Raw genomic sequence first — 16,577 nt, forward strand, 5'->3', positions numbered from 1 at the left:
AAGGTGACCGTAGTGATATTCAGCCATGAGGTTTGCAGCACTTTTTCTAGGATGAGTTTGCGAACTTAATTGTCAGACCCCGTGAGTGTGTGTGTGTGTGTGTGTGTGTGTGTGTGTGTGTATAGAAAATTCACTGGTCACTAAGTGCCCATCTTGACAAACTGTCATCACAAGATGATGCTCCCAGGAGACTACCCTGGAGGCTAGGAAGGAGAACAGGACCAGGGTCTTAAAGTTCCCACATACCACTTACCATGTATTACCTCTCCTTCTGTCTGGAGTTAACCAGTGGCTTCCAAACACAGTGAATGCATTCTGTAGTACATTAAATCCTGCATATGAAAACACCATAGATTTAAAAAAAATTATTCTCAAGAGGCTGACTTGATACCTGAGTAAGCATGGGCTTATTATACCCAGCTTTCCTGTTGACGGGCTTTGTCACCATGATCAAATTATGGATGTGCCCTTTGAGTTTCAGTTTTTACCTGTAAAATGGGGGTATTAATGCATGTGTCATGCGCTGTATGAAAAATCAATCAGATGCTATACTCAAGGTCCTTTGTACAGTTCTGTGTACAGAACCCACCTAATTTTACGTTTTCCATCATTGAATTGCTTTATCCGTGTTGGCAAGCGCGTCACTGGGTGCAGCAGGGTACCACTCTTTGGGACTGTTGTTCACTGAAAATAGAGAGCAATTATCCATCAACTGGACTTATTTTTGTGTCGGTAACCAACTCTGGTCAGCCTCAAGTGTGGTTAACTTCTTTCAGATGTATTCTGGCTGTTGGATGCCTCCGTGAGGCCTCCGTGGGCGTTTGGTTTTCCCAGAACGCTGAACAAATAGCCGTTGTGGGGGTTTCCTGGCACAGAGACCTCCCTGCTCGTTTGTATGCTGGTGGCTTCTCGCTCACACATGAGCACTTGTGTCCAGGGCCCAAGTCTGGCTCTGCTATATGGGCTGGCGGGTTGCACGGGGCAGGCCTGCTTCCTGCAGGGCCCTTTAAAGATTGGGCTCTCTTGGGGGAGGGGTGGGCACAGGGGTTGTCTACTTTTTGGGTCAACTTGCCAATGTCTGTCAGCATCACAGCAGCCTCCACACCACATGGCTGAATGCCATCAGGTTACCAATGAGCCCTCTTCACCAGTGTGCTTTGGCGATGGGGTGCGGCCACAACCGAAGTTACACACACCTCGGGGCCATGAATCGCCCTCGTTACTCTCAAAGCACCTCCACTTCCTCCATCCAGAAAGGAATATTTAGGGAGAACATTATCAAGTACGTTACGGGGAGAGAGAGCTCTCATCCAGAGAGCAATGCCATAAAACCAAAAATGCCCTTTCCGGAAGGGCCTGCGCGGCCAGCGAGGAAGCCGGCTTTTCCCTTTATGTGCAAAAGGTATAATGGGGAGGAAAAGAAAGAAAGGAAACTGAAATTCGACATGCCAGGCATCGTGCCAGGGGCACTTACAAACATTATCTTCTGAAATCCTCAAGCCAACTCCGAGGGGTATCGCTCCCCCCATTTTATAGATGAAAAACTGAGGCTCAGACCAAGCCAAGTTGGGTGGCTTGGTCCAGTGGCTGGTGGCAAAGCCGTATAATGCTAATGGTGTGGCAGATGCCAGTGTGTGCCCCGCCCACATATTTGGGCCTTCCCACTGTGTGACTGGCCCTCTTCACACATGTGGAAGCCTGAGGGTCCAGGCTGCTGATTTCTGAAGAGTGAGAAATCAATTTACATTTCAAAGGGAGTTAAGCAGTTTTGAGAAATACCTCTCCTGCGGGAGAGTATTAATGGCTTCAGCGCTTTGGTGTTTCCTTCCCCCCAAAACCTGAGAGTGTAGAAGGTGATATCTTCTCACCTGGAAGGAACTTGCTGCACTTCTCTTCCAGGGGGAGAGATACGTAGAGCGATCTCCAGAAGTTTCTCCACAAGCCACCTAATTTTGAAAGGCTTACATCACTCCCTCATCTCTGTGGGAGTGAGGTGGGTTAGGGCATCTGGGTCTTGAAGTAGGAATAGGAGTTGGCCATTGTGAAGGGCAGGGGAATCAGAGGTGTGTGAACTAAGCCAAGATGCAGAATTCTGAGTCAGCACGGCAGATTCGGGGAGCACTCTAAGCCGGTGAGGCTGGCAAGAGGATGGCAAGGGAGTGTGGTGAGAAAAGAGGCGGGGCCTCCTTGTCCAGCCCTATGCTAGCAGGTGACACCAGGTGACACCGAGGACAACGGGGAGCCACTGACTGGTTCTGAGTAGGAGAGTGACGTAGTTCAATGTGCTTCTTAAAACAGTTATTGTCACACTTGTTAAAAGGGTGAATGAAAAAGGACAAGCCCAGAATCAGGGATATAAATGAGGAGAGTCTGGACTCGTTTCAGATTGAGGCTTGTAGATTTGAGGTAAAAGCTGCTCTGTGTGTGTGCATGTGTGTGTGTTAGTGGGCGCACGCATGCACGTGCGTATTATGATAATTGATAAGAAAATGGATGTGATGTTACTTCATGACTGAGCAGGTCAGGAGGGAAAGGTACAGTGTAGGATACCTCCCAACGATCCTTAATGCAGGATGTAGATGTTAGCGGGAGCCCTTTCTGTTGATGCCTGTTCAGCAATACTTCTCTCTCTCCTCCTAATTGTATCTAGGTTTTTATTCTCTTTTCCTAGGAATGGATCTCTCTCCCAACAACCCTATTCCCACCCCCAATCTGTGGGCTGGTCTTAGCCAGTCTTGGTTAATCCAACTTTCCTAGCCACAGTGATTGGCCTAGGCGTGGGCTCTTGGACCAGTTAGCTCAGGCATTTCCTCAGGCACAGCAATTGGTGCATCAGCGGGCATGTGACCCTATCTGGGCCAATGAGGCGACCAAGCGGAAGCCGGCCCTCCCTCTGCCTTCAGATGTAATGTTTACTGTGGTTCTGCGAAGTTAAGGGCTTTCATTTAGATGCCCTAAGGCTAAATTTCAGGCCATTTGATTCTGCTGTTGCTTCTCAATGCATTATTTGTCTATACGTGTTTGTTTTTAACAGTTTTAACCTGAAGGCAAAGAATTAATCTTTATACAGTCACACACAGTTGTATACTTTTTTATTTGGGGAAAAAACAGGTAAAATACAAAAATGCAATTCATCCATAATTCTGTTTATCTGAATTATGTAAAATCAGAAGGTGGAAGTTTCTATCTCCTTAACCCCACTGGCTTTTCCACTTTAGCACATGCTGGGGTAATTATTATTTTTTATTTGATGTATATCCTTTCTGACTTTTTCCTCTGGCGTACAAATACATCTATATACAAACACACACGTACTTTCTAAACAATGTTTCAGTCGTGCTATATAACACATTGGTCTCCAATCTCAAGATACTTAGTTTCAATCTCAAAATACTTAGCTTCATGGCGAGGAATGGTCCAGAAGGATGATTTTCTCTGTGTCTTCAACATGCCTTTGCTACAGGGTTTCTTCTGTCATATCTGATGGCAGCTGGCTTCTCCATATACTCTGAGCGTGTTCACGTATTTGCCACCCAGTAAATGCTCCTTGTCTTAGAACAATGAAGTATCTGGATTTAAACAATTCTGAGCCCTCCCCTAAGTTCTCTTGGCCAGTACCTAACAGCGTTCGAGGGAAAGAAGTTGCCGACAAGAACTGGAGGAAGGGTAAAAATGCAAAACGATTTTTTTTTTTTAGCAAGAAATCAGGGAAGTGTTTGAGTAGTACAATCTCCATTTCAAGTTTTGGAATTGAATGCCAAGTGTAGAATGTTAAATGGGACATTTCCAGAGCTTGGGAGAAGTTTGATATATAGTATGTAATTAAGAGGCTGAGCAGACTGCCATTTTTTTATATCCTCTCTTTGTCAGTTGTGCAGATTTGATTTCAAATATGATTTTTGAGGTTACAAGGGTAATTGATTGTATGGTCGCTTCCGGGAAATATCATTCACCTGAGTGACATTCTCTAAATTGACAGACCCAGAGAAAGAGTGGGTAAAGGGGATAGACAAGACACTATAAAATTATTCACTTAACAAATACTTGTGAGGCACCTACTATGTGCTACGGACCTTGCTGCTCGGATTGGGGGGTACAGTGGGGATGGCAGGGCATTGGAAGGACCTTGCCTAGTCTAGCAGGAGACAGAGAGGGCAAAAGTATAGGCTAAGCTACGTTGGGGGTCAGATCAGGACCAGATACCCGACTCGGCTCCCTCACTTGAGTGGGATTGACTCATATATTTTATTTTTCTTGTCCAGGTATAGATTACTTGAAACAAGTAAGACTAACTCACTTAAGAAAACAAAGCTACTAGAGATAAAAGGAGAAGCAAAATGGTGTCTCTCTGTGATCCTTCCACATAGAATCAGCACTTTAATATTCTGGTAAATTTCCTTTCAGTCGTGTGTGTGTGTGTGTGTGTGTGTGTGTGTGTGTGTGTGTGTGTGTTTTACTCTTAAAATGTAAACTTAGTCTTTGAGCCTGTGGTTAAACTCGAACATGGCATAGAGGCTTTTCCTGAACAGTTCCTGAATTTGATGGAACTGTTCTTTCCATGATGAGGGAGGTATCCAGAATGAGATGTTGAAAGCTTCATCCAGATGTCACTGTAAAAAGCAGCGTCAACTCCTTTATACTGTTGCTGACTCGAAAACGTGTCTGGCTCCCTCAGGTGGGTTTGCTGAGTTTGTCCTCCATCTTCAGGTGAGTTGGGAGCGGTGTCTCTTCCTCTCACTTCTCTTCTAGTTCTTGATTCCTTAATGCTCATGCACCTATGGATTGGATGGAGTGTATACAGTTGGCCCTTGAGCAATGCAGAATTGGGGGTGTTGACCCCCCCATGCAGTTAAAATTCTGCATATGACCTTGGACTCCCCCAAAACTTAACTAATAGCTGACTGTTGATGGGAGCCATTACTGGTAATAGAAGTAGTCGGTTGACACGTATTTGTGTGTTATATGTATTATAGACTGGATTTTTGTGATAAAGTAAGCTACAAAAAAGAAAATGTTCAGACAAATTGTAGGAGAAAACACATTCACCATATTTATTGAAAAAATTAATGTATAAGTGAACTCGCGCTGTTCAAGGGTCAACTATATTTAAGGAATTAGACAAGTAAGAGTACGCGGGTGTGGTACGTTTTCAGATCTGGAGTCAGAGTGGCTGGATTCAGTTCCGTGGTCTCAGAGTTACTAAAACGTTCTGAGACTCAGTTTTCTCATCAGCAGAGTTTTCTTTCTTGCATTCTTTATTAGTTCTCCTCGTTAGACGCCTTCTGTTCCTATGCCATGGATAAGAGGCTGTGCCATTTTTTACCCCACTGGGGCTAAAAGATTAGGCACACATTCATGGATGTTTAGCTGGATCATCTTCAGGACATCTCAGACCAGCTATGGTCTGTCCAAGTCCCTTCTCACACATGAGGTTCAACATAGAGGCAGACCATGCCTGCCTTCATCTCTAAGAAGGCAGAATATTCCACCGTAATCATTTTCTTCTAGAGTTCCTTCTCTCCCTGGGGCTGAGTGAGCTGCAGGCAGTTGAAGACCATTCGTGGGGGTCAGGACAGCACTTGTGAATATGGCTTCTGGGAAGAGCAATGCCGGCCCCACACGTAGGAGGCTCCAGCAGATACAGCATAGCATTCGCTGGGGATGTAGACGACAATCCTTTACTGGCTACTTTTGTGTTATCTGGAAATCCACTTGAGAGTCTCCAAGTTTTTGTGTCCCAGTGGGTACCTTAGCTTATGCAAATAATGACCCCCGTGGAGGTCAGCTGACAGGGTGATGTCGACTGGAGGGCAACAGCCCTGGGATCCAGCCAGCCGTTGCTGTGGAGCATCTTGGGCTCAGTCTTGCCCATGCTTCCATTTTCAAGAGAATGTCTAAGTCCAACCTTTTTGTGAAAAATCTCCTGATTTTAAATGTTGGCTCCTTTTTAAACAGAAGATACTTTATTGGGTGAATCCAGCAGAGCCTAAGTGTGGGTTCATTAGTTGGATTAGGATAACCTAGAAATTCCCTTCCAGTCTTTACAGTTGAGAATCCTACACTCGCCCCCCACGTCTTCTGCCTCTACATTGCCAGGGGGTTCACACAGTCCTCCCCTGGACCTTTCGCATTTCTCCCCCTACGTTGAATGAGTCCAGGTTGTTGTCATTTTACTTCCAAAGATGTGAGGCCAAGTGAACCCAGGGTTATAGATGCTGTGCAGTGTTCTTGCAAATTAAAATACAACGGCTGTGGCAGGAGGGTTATGATGCTGTCACAGCAAGAACCCCCTACCTACGCTCGAGGCATGTCCTGACATGAACTCATTGAATCTTCTCATTTCACAGGGCGCAAGGTCGGATGACCTCCTCTTTACCTGAAACTCGGTGAGGTTTGATCATTTGTTCAAGGATGCACAGCTGGTAGGGTACAGAGCCGGCTTTCCTGTCCATCTTTAGCACTCTGGAGTGGGTTGTCATTTCCCTCGGCCTCAGGCCATCCCAAGTACCTCCCTGGGCCATGCTGTGCACATAGTAGGCCCTTTACAATCGCCTTTCTTGGTAATGATCGTGTTGGGCTGGCTTTTCGCCAATGGGTAGGCTTAGCCTAGTAGAAGCAGTTTTTCAAGGCATATAATGAGCCTTTTTAAATCTGAATTTTCATGACCAAGTTTATTTTGTTGAAATATAAAAGAAAGGCAAATATTTACTAATTTTTACTTCATTAAAGTGTAATGCACAGAGGCATATTTTTAGAAATGATAAATCACTTCCTTCACAGGGGGTTCTTGGGGAGAAAGAAATGTACCTCATTTAAAAATTATATACTATTCTATAATTGCACAAATCAAATATGTGTATTATTTGTAATTACGTTGGTAATAGATGTAATTACATGAGAAAACAATTAAAGCCAACTGCATTTCAGGCAAACATGAATCAGTACTTTTTTCCCCTTCCCCCAGTTACTCTGCAGCATTAATATGTCTCGCAGAAGTAAGGATATCACACAGACATTAAAAAAAAAAGAAAGAAAAATCCCTGACCTACCTCAGGCACTTTAAAGATTTCTTGAGCAGACGAAACTGATGTTTTGCAATCTCTTAGGTAAGAGTGACACCCATCTTATCTCCTCACTTCTGCTGCCTGATTTTTGGCCGTATGAAAAGTAGCAGGCAGCACATTTTGGAGGCACGCTAACGCCATCCCACTGCTGCACCTGAGCCTCCAGGGGTTCTGCTGTGGGTAATTTCTTCCTGAAAAAAAAACAAAAAAAACAACTTGCACATTGTTTAGTCCTTCTACAAAAAGTAGCCGGGTTGGTTGTGATCCATTGTTTGGGAATGCACATTGTTTTAAGAACCCCAGGAACACAATTTAAGTCTCTGATCTCACGTAGCATTCATTACTCATTGAACCATTCATGCATCCGACAATTATAAAGTGCCTACTGTGTGTATCAGTTGCCGTGTTCGACGCTGGGGTTACGGAGATGAAATATCCAATTTCTGTTCCACGTAGATATAGTTTGGTCTGGTGGGTGGAAGACACATAAACAAGTGCGACAGGGTGTGGAACATGCTGAGAGCCCCATAACAAGAATCAAGGGACTCTGGGGAAGAGGTGTCTAGAGGTTCACACAGGGTGCTGATGGGTTTGGAAGGAACCGAGAAACTGTTGGGAGGGATACCTCTTGCCCCAGGAATGGGGTGGTGAGAAGAATGCCTTCTAGGCAGGGGTGATCACGGATGTGCTAGGGTAGTGAGGTGTGAAAGGTCAAGATACCTTCGAAGAACTGCCAGTTCTGTAGAGGTGAGAGTGTAGGTCAGCTGTGAGGCTGTGATGGGAGATGAGGTTAAACTTGGAGGCAGGTCACACTTCTCAGCCTGGAGGTATGCAAATGTCAGTGATCTGCCTGTAGGTCCCATTCATGTACTTTTTGTCAGACCTTCTCTGCAGCTACCACAGACAGAGCCCTTGCTTTGCTCAAGGAAATCTTCTCTGGAATTAAACTCTTGGGTTACGGAGTTATTCATGGTGTCTAATCCATGGGAGCGACCCAGACGGGCTGAATGGTGCTTGTGCTTACTGCCAAGGGTGAGTGCTGAGTCCTGAGGTCTGGCTTTGGCTTTGATTCTGCTTTCATCTGAAGGTCCGTTGGAGGTCTGGTCACAAAGAGAAGTAGAGGGATGCTGCTGCTCTTGCAGATGTGTTTTGTAGACAGGGTAGCAGCTTTGGGCTCTGCAGCTGCTTAGTGGAGAAGGGAGACTCTTAGGAATATACAGAGAAACATAATGCAAAGTGGTCTTGCTCCCTGCTCGTCCTGTCTTCCTTCACTTTTTCATCAAATTCTCCTCTATAGACTTCAAATGTTAGCAAACAAGAGCCCTTGGAGTGCGTTATTGTATCCTGCCTCGGTTGGACAGGATGTAAATATCACTTAATTCCTTCGTGTGTCCAGCAGACATTTATGGAGCACCAAGCTCTGTGCACGGCTTCCATCTTTGCCCTTAAGAAGTCCCGGTCTCATGGGATGGTCAAATCCATTGTCGAGGGATTTCTGACTGAGGGTAAGAGGGTATGATGCCAATGATGCCGATGATGGTGGCTGGCACTTACTGAATTTCTATTTTGCAGCAAGGTTTATCCTTATGTCTGTTCTGTGAGGGGGCTACTAATGGCTCCCATTTTGCTGGTGAGGAAACGGAGGCATGGGGGTTTCTGGTAAGTGGAGTGACCAGAGTTCACACCCAGGGTGGTTACTGAGCTTCTAGCTGGTGGGCACAGAGGAGGATGTGGTCAGTTTTATCTAGGGGCACCAGGAAAGGTTTCTCAGAGCTGGTGCCCCTTCACTGGGTCCTGAAGGTGGAGAAATGTCCAGAGGGGTGACATGGGCAGAGTGTGCTTAGCTCGAGTAAAACTGGGACGAGTGTTTCCGGTGGAAGACGGTGGGGAATGAGATTGGAGTCAGAGAGGTTCTGCTGGGCTGCTCTGGGAGGAGCCTGGGTGCTGGCCAAGGATGCTGTGTCTTCCTGTTAGAGGATTTCGGGTGACTTGTGAACCCAATTTATTCCTACTGACAGCGGAGGGCATCTCTGAGTCCTGTATCGAATCATTTGTGAAGCAGGTTCAGTAGGGCAGGTCCAGGGGGCTTTGTAGAAGCATACACAATTTGGGGGTTTCTCTTTAAGAAAAAGAATACAGCATTTTAAATACAAAATCAGGTACAGGGCCTTGAAAGGGATGTATGCAAGCGAGGGGCCTTATTAGTGTCGTGTTAAATCTACCTGTGGACAGTCATTCATTGACATTGTGGTTATTTCTGCACCAGTGCGGAAAAACAGTGGTTCATGGGTTTTTTTTTTTTTTTTTTTCATCTGTCCAGATCACCTGAGGAATCTTTATTTTGTTATGATGACCCTCAAGTTTGGAGGATGGCCTAACCATCCTTTCCAAGATGTCTCCTGGGATTGGCCAATGGTGTCTCCTCTGAACACAGGTTCATCATATGCATTCACCTATGGCCTCCTTGTACATCTATTTTTTTCACTGCACAAGGTCTAGAGATGGTAGATATTTGGGACATAATTCCCAGAGTGTTCCTGCCTTGCTAAATTTCAGTTTGTGTGTCTTCCGTCAAATATTTGGCTTCGCTGGGGCTGGTTGGCATATTGTGTTAGCTCACAGTGATTTATTGTCTCAGTGTCATCCATTCAATACAGAGAGGTAATATTTAGTGTGTCAGTGGGGATTATGTTGTAATCTCAAGAAAAATAGAGCAAGCTGGGTGGAGGAAAAAAATCCAGGGAGAAGAACCACGCAGTTATTAAAATAGACTTTTCTAATATATGTTCTTTTGCTGCGAGTTACATCTACAACTTCATTTCTCATCAAAAAGTCTCAAAGAACCAATTGCCAGAAGTTCTTATCCCTCCTTGCAGCTGAATATTTGGGGGTATTTTAAAGTGATGTCATAAAATAGATTGAAAATGAGGTCCTATAAATGATCTTTAATCAACAGGCTCTGTTGCTTTATGGAAGAGAAAACAGTGAACAAAAGACTATGATTTTAATTCAAGGAAAGAGAGCTATTTATTTTAAGTATTTCTGCAGAGTGGCAAAAGTAATTTATTCAGTTATAATTAGACACATTGTAAAATGAACGATTGTGAAGAGAGTGATTCTTGCTGGCTTCTGCGAGCTGGGGAAGGCTCTTCTGTGCGATTCTCTGCTATCTGGCCAGAGATCCTGGTGCCAGAAACTAATCTGTGAACCAGGGCAGAACCAGAGAAAAATGGAAGCTGAAGTGGATCCTATTCCCTTTTTCATCCTGAAAATCGGTTTTCCTTCCTTCTGTCTTGATAAGTAACTTCTGCAGCAAGTAATTAAATTGGGGAATTGCTTGTGTATGAGATGGAGGAGACCTGGTTTGACCGTAGGCTAATGGAAAAAAATCTTGAGGTGAGAAAATCTCAAGGGGAAATTATATGTGCATCTATAGTGAACTGTGGCAACTTAGAAAAACACTATGTTATTTGGGCTGCATTAATAGAAGAATAGGGAACAGACCACTGGAGGTGATTCATAGGTGGAAATTCTTGCTTTTTTTCCCAGCAGGTGTTTCTAGAGGGTTTCTTATGTGTCAGGGCCAGGGAGACATTGGTGAACAACACAGACATGTTTCCTTGGAAATCAGAGACTATATGGAAGGAGGAGGATAAATGGCCAGTGAATTATAAGGCAGCAAGAGAAAGCACGAGAGGAGAAGGCTAGCACAATGTGTAGAAGCCGGGGTTAGGGTTAAGGCAGAGGACACAGTCTTTGCATTGGTTCAGAGGGGAGCCAGCATGGCCCTTTGGGGGAACAAAATATTCAGTGTGGTTGGAGCACAGAGTTGGAAGATGCTATAGAATAAAGGTGAGAGCAAAGAGGTGAACAGGCAAACCCTTCAGAGAAACGCAGGTCATGGGGGCAAATTATGACTGTCTCCCTAGGTGAAAGGGAGCCATGAATGACTTTGAAGTGGTGATGTGTTGTGACCAACTTTGCTTTTTAAAAACATCACTTTCACTTCTATGCCAGTAAAATGGATGGAGAGGGCAAGATGGCAGGAGGGAGATGAGTTAGGAAACATCTTTGAGAAAGATGCTGGTGGCCGTAACTGGAGTCATGGCAGTGAGGATGGAGGGGATTAGGTGGATGGACTTGAGAACCAGTTAAGAGAGAGGCTCGACAGACAGGTGAGTGTCTGGATGTTTGAGGAAGGAGTCAGGGTTGATGCCCTGTTGGGAACTGGTTAGAATCCATCTTCCAGTGTAGAGTGTTTGGGTGTGTGGGGACAAGATCAGAAGCTCCGATTTGTGTGCATTACGAGTGTGAGTGCCCGTGGGGTATTGCAGTGGGGGTGTCTGGTAAGCAGTTGAGTATTTGAATGTGAAGTTTGGAGAGAGGCTGGAATTTTAGATCTTGGAATCATTGGCACATAGATGGTCCTTGAATCCTTGGAGTGATGGACACCTGTGCAGTGAGGGAAGCCGAGGGCTGCAACACCACATGGGTGCATTGGAGATATGGTTCCCCATCCTGGATCCTTGCTCTGTGTAGCTGTGGATGGCAGAACTACAGCCCCAAAGTTCCAGCAGGCAGATTATCACTTGACAGTAGGTATTTAATCATTTAAATATGATTATAAATGCCTAATATGCATGGGTTCCTTGTAAAGTGGTGAGTTTCCTGCTGTCAGATGTATTCAAGCAAAACTCCATGACCACTTGCCCACGATCCTATAGAAGGAATTCCTGCATTAGGTGGGATTGTTGCGTAAGTGACTTCTAGATACCACCCTGGTCTGATTGCTCCAGTCAGCCAAATTGCCATTTTGGATGGAGGTGCCTATATCCAGATCCTTACGTACAGTTTGCAGTTTGTCTGCCACCTTTTGTGATCACTTCCTTCTCAAGTCTTCGTGGTTTCCATAGTCATCACATCTGCCATTCTCTGTCCTGGAACCCCTATTCCTTTCCCCTCAGTCTCTCCATGGAGCCTGACACCTGGACAAATTCAGCTCTTTTTCTTCTCTCCCTTTTATCAGGTGGTTGGATGCTGCTGGAGGAAAATTGCTCAAATTTTAAAAACGTGGCCCCTATAAATATATGGTACCCATCTGGGCCTGCAGGTTGGCTTTGTAGCTTTTCCCTGTCCCTGGTCAGCTTTCCTCTGTTCTCCTCAGTAGCCTGCTACGTCTTTGTCCAGGCCAGGCAGACTTCCCCTGTGTATCTTTTCCCTGGGCTGATTTGCTTTGTATTCTTTCACTGTATCTTTTCACTTCATAGTTGTGAAAGATGACTACATGCAGATTTCTGTGAGTCTTCTGCCAAACCACTGAACCCAGAGGTGGTTTTGGGGTACCCTGAGACACCTTCCCACCAGCGTGTATACCAGGTCTGACAATTAAGTTCGCAAAATTGTTGCACCGATGTTACTAACCTTTTTTTGATATCAGGGATTATTCACTATAAATTTTTACCAACTGGACAAACAGTTAACCAAGTTTACTATTTGGAAGTGCTGAAAAGGCTGCGTGAAAAAGTTAGACGACCTGAACTTTTCACCAACAATTCATGGCTCTTGCATCACGACAATGCACCAGCTCACACAGCACTGTCTGTGAGGGAGTTTTTAGCCAGTAAACAAATAACTGTATTGGAACACCTTCCCTCCTCACCTGAGCTGGCCCCCAGTGACTTCTTTCTTTACCCAAAGATAAAGGAAATATTGAAAGGAAGACATTTTCATGCCATTCAGGACATCAAGGGTAATATGACGACAGCTGTGATGGCCATTCCAGAAAAAGAGTTCCAAAAGTGCTTTGAAAGGTGGACTAGGCGCGGGAGTCGGTGCATAGCTTCTCAGGAGGAGTTCTTAGAAGGTGACCATAGTGATATTCAGCAGTGAGGTAGGTAGCACGTTTTCTAGGATGAGTTCGCAAACTTAATTGTCCCACCATATATATGCTCAGCTAATTCACGTGTCTCCTTTGACCCCAGGTCTTCCCCAGCCCCTGTCCTGCAGCCTTTAATGACGCTGACCAGTGGCTCCTTTTCCTCCGGCTTCTTTCACACGGGGGACTCAGGCAGCTCCTTTCCAGCTTTCTCTGTGGGCTTGTTCTCTCCATTGAAGTCGACTGGGGTTCTGTCCTAGGTTAGCTTCTACCTCTCTGCTCTGAACTGCCCGTGGTTCTCAGTGGGCTGAGATGGCAACATTGTACGGGGAACCTGTACAAGTTGTAAGTGCCCGGTTCCTGCCCTGGGAGGCAGAGCAGACTTTCTAGGGAGAGGAGCCTGCCCAAAGCTTCCCAAGGTGTCTGGGCCAGATTTCACCCCTCAGTTGAGAGCTGTCACTCTCTGGGACCTCAGCCACACACAACTCATTGACATGACAGGACCCCCCCAAATCTGTATCTCCAGCCGAGTCTCCTCTTTTGGTAGTTGGGCCCAAGCCAGAACAGGCCCTGCCAGCTTTTCTCCATCCCCATCACTGCCACCTGTGACCAGGCTAGCATCTCTTGGACCACCCCACTAGCACCCCGTTCTCTTACAGTGGCCACAGCGACCTTTGTACAGCAGTGTACTCATGTCACCGCTGTGTAAAGCTCTTGAACGTCTCCTTGGTGCTCTCACACTGGGCCTGGCATTTGGTGGGCACTTGGCAGGTTTTCGTTGAATGAATGAGTGGATGCCTGAATGTGTAAGTGTTAGATTTTATTCAAGAGCCGAATTAGCAACCCTGGGAGCCTTTTAGGCAGATAAAGAGCCAGAGCTGAGATTTAGAGCCAGTGAGCTGTGTTGAATTTATATTTGATCAATTTGCTGGAGACTCAGGAAAGTCGGAAGGAGGAGGGCGCGGGGTAGCAGAAGGGGCACCACCGCCTTTGTCTAAGAGTCTTAGGAAGAGCAAGGGCAGGGCATGGTTGCAAATAACGCACAGTGAGTGGAAGGGGTCTTCAGATCCCACTGGAACCCTGTGGTACCCCACAAGACCCCCTTTTGATTGGGAGAAGAGGAGCTATTGCTAAGGCAGGGTCTCCCCGAAGGTGCGGTGATCCTCCCTGGTTGGAATCCAGCTCTGCTGCGTGCTGGCTCCTGGACAAGTGCTCTGTGCCTCAGTTTACTTATTTGTAAAGTGAAGCTCCTGAGGCCCATCTCCAGGGGGCAATCATGGGGGTTATTGAGAAAATGTGTGTAATCATTCATAAAAGCTAGGGGCAAAATGGTGGTGGTGCGGTGGAAGCAGCAACGGTCGCATCGGCCATTGTGATCAACCCTAAGGCCCCAGCGGGCAGGCACCGTACCTGCCACATGTCAACCCTGCTCCTCCCGCCCCTCATGGAGACCCTGGCACACACTAGGTACGCAGTGAAAGTCACGGAGTGCACATTTAGGGTCTGAAAGCTGATTATTTAATGTAGGTCGGTTGACTGGCAATATCTGCGACATGCTTGATGTTCAACAAATTGTGGCTATTGCTCTTGTTACCTACGTGGAAATATAAAAGTGGTTGTGATGGGGGGATGGGGGATTTCCTTTTATAGTGAGCAAGCAGCGTGATTCCTTCAGGCCTGTAGTGGAACCACCTATATTCTCGGGCCTTTCTTTCATTGGGTAGGGCTGTTTTCCTGACAAGGGCTTGCCTGGGGACTCACTGTCCTTTGGAAAGAGGGAATGTTTAGTGCAGGGCCAAGACCACTTCCAGGGAGAGCAACCAGTTCTGCCCTCTTCACAATGTCACGTCCTGACTGGGGTGCCGCCCTGTGCTCTGTGGCCAAACACTTGTCCCGTGTCCCTTGAAGGCCAGCTGACAGCCTTGGCCTTCCTTCAATCCCTCTGCTCACATCTGTCGTTTTTATTTGAGTACTCAAGTCCTTTTCGAAATTCGGACTTGATTCACTGTTTTAAGGTCTTCTCTATGCAACACTGGGCACTTCAGGTGCCTGGGCCACAGGCACAAGGTTGTTTCATTTGAATCCTCCCAGCAATTCTTTACATTGTTTCTGCCATCCCTCTTGGGGATGGGGAAGGAAGAGAGGGCATGTGGAACTGAAATAACCTGCTTTGGGAGCCAAGGGGAAGCTGGAGTTTTCTGTACCCCATGTCCAGTGTTCTTTCTTCTTAGCCATGGTCACCTTGAGGAAAGCCCTTCAGAGAACTGGCACCTCTGGATCAAGGGTACCTGCGTGCTAACTTGTAGGATAACTTGGGGTGGCTAAATGGATACCTAACTGTTGACATTGGAGGTCTCTTCGGGGGTTGCCTTACGTGGATCTTGTTTCAAGAAACTGTTCTAGGAATAAAGTCAGTGTAGGTGAAAGCAGCTTTACATTGTTAAGCGTTATACTAGTAGCATTTCAACTTGATGAGTTTATAAGCCGTTGATGTGGTCAGTTGTAAAAATGGCTGTCAATTCCCTCCCCTCCCTGCATTTGTGCCCTTTCAGTGAGACATTGTGGCTCCTCTCCACCTTCTGAATCTGGGCTTGGTCATATGACTCGTTTTGACCAATGGGACAGTAGTAAATGTGACATGGGCTGAGAGTTGAAAAGTCCTTGTGTGTGTTCTCTTGGGCTCCTGGGGTCCCTGCTGCTGTCTCTATGTGAGGAAGGCCATTCTGGCCTGCTGGATGATGACACATACGTGACCCATTTGTCCCCATCACCCCAGCAGATAACCAACTAATCCTACAAGCAGAGCCCCCAAGCTGAGCAACAGCAGATCAGAAGTGCATGATTGAATCTAGCTTAGATCAGCAGAACTGCGTAGCTGCCGCTAGATCAAAGTACTCGCCCATGGATTCATGAGGTAAATAAATGGTGGTTTTTTTGAAGCCACTAAATTTTGGAGGTAGTTTCGACACAAGAAAATCTCACTGATAGAGTTGAATTTAAATAGCTAGTGAATTCTTTTTATTAACCAAAGGATTTAAGAAACTGGATTTATTTCTTAAATTACAAACAGATTTATTACCAGATTTCTTAAGAGTTAACTCTTCATCGGGGCTTATCAACCTGGCATTTGTACTAAGATTTTCCAGAACACATGTGGCTCATGAGTGTGGCTTTCCAGGTTTGAAGAGAGTCTTTGGCTTGAACGTGAGTCCGAATATGTGGCCTCACCAGATACCAGGATTAGTAGTGTCTGAGAATTCATGATCCAGGAAGGAAGAAATTTAGCCAGAAATGTTATCCTGAGCACAGCTCCGGCAGTGGGGAGTAATTGACTGAAAACTATAAACTGCTTGGATTCAGCATTGTAAAAGATAATTTCACACACGGTGGCTCTGTAAGGGTATTAAGCCTCAAAAAGTAAACTGGATTAAGAAGGCCTACTGAATATGAAACGTTGAATAAGGGCATTAATAACCAAAAGGTGGATGAAATTGAGGAACGACAGACTCAGAGAAAAACAGATGAAGTGGAATAGGATGAGTTCCAATTTAGCTCTAATATTAATAGTCTGCAATCAGAAGATCTCATCCCATGGTGTTAAAAAAAAATCCCAACAAATCTTCACACACACACACACC

The 16,577-nt window shown here is 45.7% G+C and overlaps 1 protein-coding gene across 10 annotated transcripts in view; it reads left to right on the top strand.

Annotated features, from left to right (window-relative positions):
* The window catches only part of PTPRT (protein tyrosine phosphatase receptor type T), a 945,146-nt gene that overhangs the window by 29,038 nt on the left and 899,531 nt on the right, over window positions 1–16,577 (top strand). The gene's annotated exons all lie outside the window — the stretch shown is intronic.

Source organism: Rhinolophus ferrumequinum, chromosome 23, assembly GCF_004115265.2.
Source record: "Rhinolophus ferrumequinum isolate MPI-CBG mRhiFer1 chromosome 23, mRhiFer1_v1.p, whole genome shotgun sequence".
NCBI classification, from domain to species: Eukaryota; Metazoa; Chordata; class Mammalia; order Chiroptera; family Rhinolophidae; genus Rhinolophus; species Rhinolophus ferrumequinum.